General features: G+C 42.7%; 1 long non-coding RNA gene across 1 annotated transcript; it reads left to right on the top strand.

The window, feature by feature from the left end:
- Positions 1–3557: 3557 nt before the first annotated feature.
- On the top strand, positions 3558–8602 carry LOC121025631 (uncharacterized). Its single transcript, XR_005788112.1, has 3 exons — positions 3558–3922; positions 5120–5217; positions 6479–8602. It is a non-coding gene; the product is annotated as an uncharacterized LOC121025631 (long non-coding RNA).
- Positions 8603–8608: the final 6 nt, after the last annotated feature.

The raw sequence follows: 8608 nt of genomic DNA, 5'->3' as shown, positions 1-8608 counted from the left end.
TGTGTTTCAACAGTCCAAAGAAATCCCTTTTGTGACAATCAAACTAGTTCAATGGCACATCTTTGCATACAAATGTGGTAAAGTAGAACGTAGGAAAATTATTTAAATTAACAGATGGACCCTGTAAGCTGTCTAATTAATGCATTGGGAATTAGTGTCACTCCAAGTTTTTTTAAGATTTTATCTTTAAGCAATCGTTACACCCAACACAGGGCTCGAACTCACGACCCCGAGATTAAAAGTTGCCTGCTCTACCGACTGAGCCAGCCAGGCACTCCTGTCACTCTGATTTTAAAGCAATGTTCTGAAGTAGTTGGAAGGGCCCACTGAAACGGTCTTCCACATATTTGTATGAATTTGGCTCGTAAATACATATAAACTACCCAAAAGACCAAAGAAAATAGAAACAGGTGTCTTCTCTCTGAGGCGATTTTCTTGAAGAAAGCCCACATTTTCAGAGCTCGGGGGCCCCAGTGTCTCTTAAGGTGGTTTTCACCCAGGGGCCCTAGAGAAAGAGGCAATGATTGTTTCCAGGTAAAAGGATTTTCCTTCCTTCTTTTTGCTTTGATTTCCTGTTTTTTATACAGTAAACAAATCTATTTTTAGGCAATAATAAATTGAAGCGTGCCAGCTCAATAGTGAGCATTGGGAGTTCTGTTCAAGTGGAAATCAGAGAAGACCTTTCCATCACTGCTCAAAGATAGAGGAGGTAGGCCCAACTAGTGTTCACTTCGTGGTTGGAACCCTTCTCTTTGTTTTTTTCATAACCTTTTTAATGTTTATTTATTTTTGAGAGAGAGAGAGAGAGAGAGTCAGAGCATGAGCAAGGGAGAGACAGAGAGAGAGGGAGTCACAGAATCCGAAGCAGGCTCCGGGCTCTGAGCTGTCAGCACAGAGATGGACGTGGGGCTCGAACTTGGGAACGGCGAGATCATAACCTGAGCCAGTCAGACCCTTAACCGACTGAGCCACCCAGGCGCCCCGGAACCCTTCTCTTTAGTGGGAGCTTTATGCCAGTTTAAACTTTTGAAGATAAATATTAATCCATGATAGAATCTTTTCTCCATCACACAAGATTTTCCAGTTGCATATTCCTTTATACATTCTTCACGGATAAAGAAAGACTTCAAAAATGGATCTTGTAAGTAGTTTAAGAAAATAATCCCAACGTTAGAAAATCGGTATGCAGGGAAATCTATAATGGGAAAAATTTGGCAAACAAGTTAAATGTCCCCAGATAGAAGAATGGTCTAGCAAATTACAATATAGCCATTTGAAAGAATATTTTGAAGCCAATTGAAATGTTGATTATGAGGGATAGTGACCGAGAGAATGCATATCACATAACATTTTTAAAGAACAATATATAATCAACACCAGAACGGTAGGCCACTTCCTACCCCGAGAATGACTACAATGGAAAAGACTGACAGGTAGGGAAATAGGCACAGCCACTTTAGAAAGCATTTGGGCAGGTCTTCAAAAGGTTAAACACGGACTTACCACGTGACCCAGCAATTCCACGCCCAGGCTTATACCCGAGGGAATTCAAACCAGTCCTTCAAACACTTGTATGTGAATGTTCTTAACAGCACTGTTCACAATAGCCAAAGGGCGGTTGGCGACCACCAAACGTGCTTCCTTGATGACCCGCTGAACAAAAGGAGGCATACCCACCGTTGGACCTGCAATGGGATGTGGTTCGGCCATAAAAAGGACTGAAGTACTTCTAGCAACCGCAGTGTGGATAAGCCTTGAAAACATTAGGCCAAATGAAAGAAGCCAGTCACAAAAGACCACACGTTGAGTCAATCCGTGTATATGAAATGTCCAGGATGGGCACATCTATAAGAGATAGAAAATCTCTAGGGCTAGGAGGATTGGGCATGACTGCCAATGGGAAAGGGGGGTTCTTTGGGGATGATGGAAATGCTTTAAAATATATTGTGCTGGGGGCACCTGGGTGGCTCAGTTGGTTAAGCGTCTGACTCTTGACTTTGGCTCAGGTCATGATCCCATGGGTCGTGGGATCGAGCCCCACGTCGGGCTCTGCACTGACAGTGCTGAGCCTGCTTGGATTCTCTCTCTCCTCTCTGCCCCTCCCCTGCTCACTCATACTCGCTCGTTCTCTCTCTCTCTCTCTCTCTCTCCCTCAAAATAAGTAAATAAACTTAAAAAAAAACTTAAAAAAAATGTATTGTGCTGACAGTTTCACAACTCGGTAACTATACTAACAACCACTGAGCAGCGCCTGGGTGGCTTAGTCGAATAAGCGTCCGACTTTGGCTCAGGTCATGTTCTCATGGTTCGTGGGTTCACACCCTGCATTGGGCTCTGTGCTGACAGCACGGAGCCTACTTAGGATTCTCTCTCTCTCTTTCTCTCTCTCTCTCTCTGCCTCTCCCCCACTTGTACTCTCTCAAAATAAATAAACATTAAAAAAAATTGTATACTTTGGGTGAATTGCATGGTGCATGAATTGTATCTCAGTAAGTTGCTGTAAAGAACACATCTAGTTATGTGCACGCTGTGACGAGAGAAAAGCAGACACAGAAAGGAAAATATTCAAATTTAAAAATATTTTGCAATGTGATCATGTAATTATAATAACAAAAATAAAAATGAATCCAATTAATGGAGAGGAGCCAGTGCAGAGATTTGCAAGCTAGTTTTGTAAGCACTCCATGTTGTCTGCAGTAAAGTAAAGGCTTACAACATTTGGGGACAGGCACTGAGGGAAGAGAAGACAACTCTCCCTAAAAGTCAGAGGTAGTAGAATAGATTAGAAAGGCGACTGGCAGGGGCTCCTGGGTCGTTCAGTTGGTTAAGCATCTGACTTCAGCTTAGGTCATGATCTCACAGCTTGTGCCCCACGCCGGGCTCCATGCTGACAGCTCAGAGCCTGGAGCCTGCTTCAGCTTCTGTGTCTCCCTTTCTCTCTCTGCCCGTCCCCAATTTGTGCGCTCTCTCTCTCTCTCTCTCTCTCTCTCTCTCTCTCCCCCTCAAAAATAAAGAAGCTTGAAAAAAAAAAGGCGACTGGCAAACACAGAGTAGGTCTACAAGAATCATTAGCTGAGTGGATATGTCTTGGGTTATATCCTGAGTCCCTTGTCTCTCCTCCCCATACCCTCCCTAACAAGTTTCATTCTCACCTATAACCTTGACTCCCTTCTGTAGCAATGATTTGCCAGTCTATTTACTGCACAGAGCTCTTTGCTGAGTTTGACTCCTGTAGCTATCTGCCTCTTATTAATAATAACTAGCGCCTGGGTGGCTCAGTCGATTGGGCATCTGACTTCAGCTCAGGTCATGATCTCGCGGTTCGTGAGTTCGAGCCCCGCGTCGGGCTCCGTGCTGACAGCTTGGAGCCTGGAGCCTGCTTCGGATTCTGTGTCTCCCTCTCTCTCTCTGTCTCTCTGCCCCTCCCCCACTCCCCCACTCTGTCTCTCTCTCTCTCAAAAATGAATAAACATTAAAAAATTTTTAAACAATAATAACTATAAAGTTTATTACTAAACTGTGTTCCCTGGCATTAGCCCTCTTAGAATCAGCACTTACAAGAATACCTTTGACTTTTTTTCTCTTTTTTGGACACAATACAAGCTTATTTATTTGGACATTCTACCCAACACAAGTGTCAAGGTAGTAGTAACGTGTCCACTTGGAGCCCAAAGCTGGTGCCTGCTCGAAGACAACTCCACCCTGCAAACCCTTTTCCCCTCCTGCCACCAAATTATGAAATAATAATGCCGAGACCGTCAAGAGCAGTGTCAAGCAAATGATGTCAAGGACCCTGACAAGAAGGCATGAATGGCTCAACACAGAAAGAGACGTATTTCAGTGGCAATTGGCTACTGGACACTGTGTTCGTGCTCTCTTTGCATTATTAGCCCATCCATTTAAAGCTCGTATCAGCTCCAAGGTGAGTGTTGATCATATTTACGTTTTCAGGTGGATTCAGGCAGGAACAGTAAGGGCTAAAGGTTTCACAGCTAGGAAGGGGAGGAACAAGAATTCGAATACAGGCAGTCAGACCCCAGAGCCTCACTCTGTGGATCAGGGTTCCTTCACCTCAGCACTAGTGACATTTGGGGCCAGATACACTGTTGACCTCGACCCATTAGATGTCAAAAGCAATGCCCGAGCAGTGACCATCAGAAAAACCAAGAGCAGAGAAAAAGACAGGAAGAAGAAATGAGAACAAATAGCCCTTATTCTTTTGGACTGATTTGCTTTTGTTTAAAGCAAAAGAAACAGAAACAGTCCTTAAAGGCTAATAAGAGATGGGTAAAGATGGGTAAAGAAACAGTCCCTAATGTACTTAAGCTTACCTAAGAGTAAACAGAGATATTCTGTAAAGCAGTGTTTCCCAATTTACGTAATCACGTACTGAGCTGAAAAAGTACTGATAGCTGAGTCCCAGAGACCCAGAGATTCTAATTTAATTGGTCCAAGATGTGGCCTGGGTTTAGGGTTTTTTAAAAGCTCTCCAAGTGCTGCTAGTATGAATCCAAAACTAAGAACCACTGCTATAAATTATTCAACTAGTACGTTATTTCTATGGGTCTTATGAATTATGTAAATTGATTGCATTTGTTTAACCTAATAGAAAACCAAACGGTTACCTAATAAATTGAGTACATATATTATTATCAACATTCATTGACCGTCAGATTTGTAGAGGTTCATTGCATTCTCCAGCCAGAACGGAAAGCATTCCCTAGTTCCTAACTTTTTGGCCATCTTGTTTCCCATTATCGTTTCCAGTAGAAAATGAACAAAAAAGTTGGAAATGCTGTTAGTTATTTCATAGTTGTTCACAACACTGTAAAACTGTAATGGAAGAAATTTTTTTCATTATTGGGTACAATGTGGTTTGGAGTGGTTTCAGGGCTCTAAACACTCTCTTTTGGATTATTCCAGTATTTTTGATTAGGTGATTTTTCTACACGTTAATCTTGTCCCTACCACCATGAGCAATCCAGAATTCACGGGCTCAAATGCAACAAACGCATTTCTAATATGGGATTTATTCAGAGAACAGCAGGACACTGTAGATTTTTATAATCTCACCTTCAAACTATGGAAAAGATGACCATTTTCCCAACTTGCTTTCTAGGACAACGACAAGCAAATCTTACCCAATGTAGACACAACACTGCTATTCACACCGAGTATCCTCCCTTTCATTCCTTAGACAGTCTACACCTGCACATGGTAAGCAATAAAACAGTGTGGACCTTCTAATCACTTCTCTAGTACTGATGATCATTTGTAATGACATTGAACAAAACTTTGCCCAGCAATTTGCATTGATTCTTAGGAGAGGGTCACTTCTCACTCCCTGATCTAAGTGTAAGTCACTCCTTACACATTGATCCATGGAATTCATAAGATTCGTCAGAATTAAGCAAAAGAAACCAAAAATGACGTTCAATTACAAGTTATCTTTCAACCCCTACTCTGAAGATTAGGGAATGGGTTTGCTTATTTTGTTTGGTGGTTATTGCCAATTTTGTTAGGTATTTTGTGGAAGGAAGAGAAGGCTTGGAAGGGTCACGAGTTTTCCCAGGCCCCGGGAGTGCATAAATACTTCCAAGAGCAGGGTGGAATTCAATAAATTATGGCAGAAACTCTCTTCAAAAGATGAGTCTACACTGTAGATGTAGTCTACACGGACCCTGGATAGCAGAAATATCTGAATTCATATAACACATATATTCCCAGAGAGCTATGTGTCATTTAATGACACTTTATTTGATTTTAATTGCACACATGGTCCACTCCTACAGTTAACTCTTTGCAAACAAACAAAGCATAGGGAGCATCAATGCCTACTCTTTTTGAGTCTTCATGACATCTGGCAACCTGCTTTATATGTTAAAAATATGCCCTGTAGGAGCACCTAGGTGGCTCAGTTGGTGAAGCATCCGACTCTTGGTTTCGGCTCAGGTCACGATCTCACAGTTCGTAAGTCCGAGCCCTGTGTCAGGCTCTGCACTGATGGCACAGTCTGCTTGGGATTGTCTCTCTCCCTCTGCCCCTCCCCTTCCTGCTCATGCTCATGCTCTCTCTCTCTCTCAAAATACAAAAGTAAACATATATATATATATATATATATATATATATATATGCCTTATATGTCCAAAATGTGTGCTATTTATTGGGTGTCTAGGGGAAAGATCCTTCAATCACATAAATTATTATTCTCTAGGGGCGCCTGGGTGGCTCAGTCGGTTAAGCGTCCGACTTCGGCTCAGGTCATGATCTCGCGGTTCGTGAGTTCAAGCCCCGCGTCAGGCTCTGTGCTGATGGCTCAGAGCCTGGAGCCTGCTTCCGATTCTGTGTCTCCCTCTCTCTCTGACCCTCCCCCCATTCATGCTCTGTCTGCCTCTGTCTCAAAAATAAATAAACGTTAAAAAAAAATTAAAAAAAATTATTCTCTATTTTGTGTAACTTCTGCTTTTTGTCATTCCAGTGCTCCTTTGTAAACTGAAGGTGAACACGGTAAGCAATAAACAGTATGGACCTTCTAATCATTTCTCTAGTACTGATGAAGTCTGCGGGTGGAAGGACGGAGTGACCCAGAAGGAGTATGGTGCAAGCATGGGATTTTTGATGGCTATTGACTGCTTGGCTCTGCTCTCAGTTTCCATTGATTTCTTGGCGTTGACAGGATCTACTACTGCGATGCTTTGTTTCAGAGAGCCACTTTTTTGTTTTTTGGCTTTTTTTTTTTTTTTTTTTTTTTGAGAGCCAGTGTTTTATTTTCCCTGCTGCGGCATGTCCCTGGTGCATAGGTCATTTCCTGGAGACCTCATCGTAGCCAGGAAACAGCGAAGAGTGAAGAAATAAGCCAAAATACCTCCAAGCAACTAAAATAGATAATGGCCAAGTCTCCACTGTCCAAACACTTCATAAAGAGGAAAGCCCTTTGGAGTTCTCTGCACATAGTTCTAGTAAGCTCTATTGTGTGATTTTCTAGCAAAGCACTTTAAACAGCACGTGTGTTGGGAGGTTAGGAGAGTTGCCAAAGGCTGGGACACTGGCAGCTATGAAAATGACATCTGATAGACTGCAAGAGAGAAAAAGACCAAAGAACAAAAAGAAAAGAAAAGAAAACCTATAAAAACAGGAATCAAGGAATCAAAACTCAGAGATGGGATCATGCCACAGAGAGGCAAACACCCCATACGTGACCACTGGATTCCCGCGTGGGAGAGAAATTGACATCCACCCGGAAGCCTGAGATAAAAAGACTGGAACAAGGTATGCTCAGCAAACTGTTGGAGAAGGCAGGAAGTATGTGATACATTTTAGAAAGATTTCTAGACAAAATAGTTTTGCTACTGTTTTTGTGTTTAAATGCGTAAAGTTCAGGGAGGGGAAAAAAGATCTTTTACTTTTTAAGCAGTTAAAAAAAAAAAAAAAAAAAGAAACCTGTAACAGAAAAAAGAAAATCGGATCCCGAAGTCATTTAAATAGGCCAGGTCTTCCCTAACCTGCTGGATACATTAGGCATTCCCGTCTTTCAAACAAAGCATGAAAATCTCTTTAGAAGTGTCATGTTCTGCACATATCACTATAACAGTGATAATATGATTCCCGAAGGAGAGAGACACACACAGAGAAACAGAGTTTTTTCCCAGCCACCTATGCTCTGGATGTTGACCTAGTTATTAACATAATTCATTCGGCTTTAACTTTACTTATCATTCATCAGACTTACTTCCCATGCACCTAGGTAATATTCCTAATTTTCATTTTGATGGCTGCCATGGCAGGTGGCATGGCATATTCCATGATTCTAAATGGCTTCCAATTTTACTAATTATCCATAAGCAATAAAGGAAGGAAGGAAGGAAGGAAGGAAGGAAGGAAGGAAGGAAGGAAGGAAAGAAAGGAAAGAAAGCTCTTTCCTTTTGCCTTGTTGCAACCGAGACAGCAAGATGCAACACCAGGAGCTCTACTGGAGCCCTCCGAGGAAATTGGGCCAGGGTTCTCGTTCTTGCCGCTTATGCTCAAACCCCACCCCCACCCCGCCCCGGGTCTGATCCCGAAACACGGCCTCAATACGTGCCGCCAGTGTGTCAGCACCCGAAGGTACAGGCTTCAGCAAGCTAGATTAAGTGACCTTCCTTGAACGGGTCATCCAGGATACCTACGGCAATTGCAGATACCCAAGATAGCTACCTTAATGCTGGCTCTTCGGGCCTAAAATAAAAATACTTCAATGATGAGTGCCTTACCAAAAAAAGAAAGAAACAAGAAGACCAAAATGGAGCCACTTGCCCCCACCCCACCCCACCCCCCAACAACAGCAAACCCAGTCTCAGTTTCATCCTCTGCGGCAATGCGACGCTTGGAGTCGTATGGACTTGTCCTGATTGGCACTAGTGGGGTCATCTGCATGATAAAAACACTCCTATTCCCTTCCCCCACCGAAACAAGAAGTAACAATCCTTGCTTTTCTTTTGCTAATCACTTTAGCCGCCCCCCCCCACCCTTCCTGTAAAAACCTCCCATTCCGTATACCTCCTGGGGTATCTCTCTAGGTACTTGTTAGCTGGGATACTGCTCCCTTCGGGAATCACTTAATAAAGCCAAT

This window comes from Herpailurus yagouaroundi, unplaced genomic scaffold, assembly GCF_014898765.1.
Source record: "Herpailurus yagouaroundi ecotype Mexico unplaced genomic scaffold, PumYag 67690, whole genome shotgun sequence".
NCBI classification, from domain to species: domain Eukaryota; kingdom Metazoa; phylum Chordata; class Mammalia; order Carnivora; family Felidae; genus Herpailurus; species Herpailurus yagouaroundi.
This window is presented reverse-complemented; position numbering and strand designations above follow the sequence as displayed.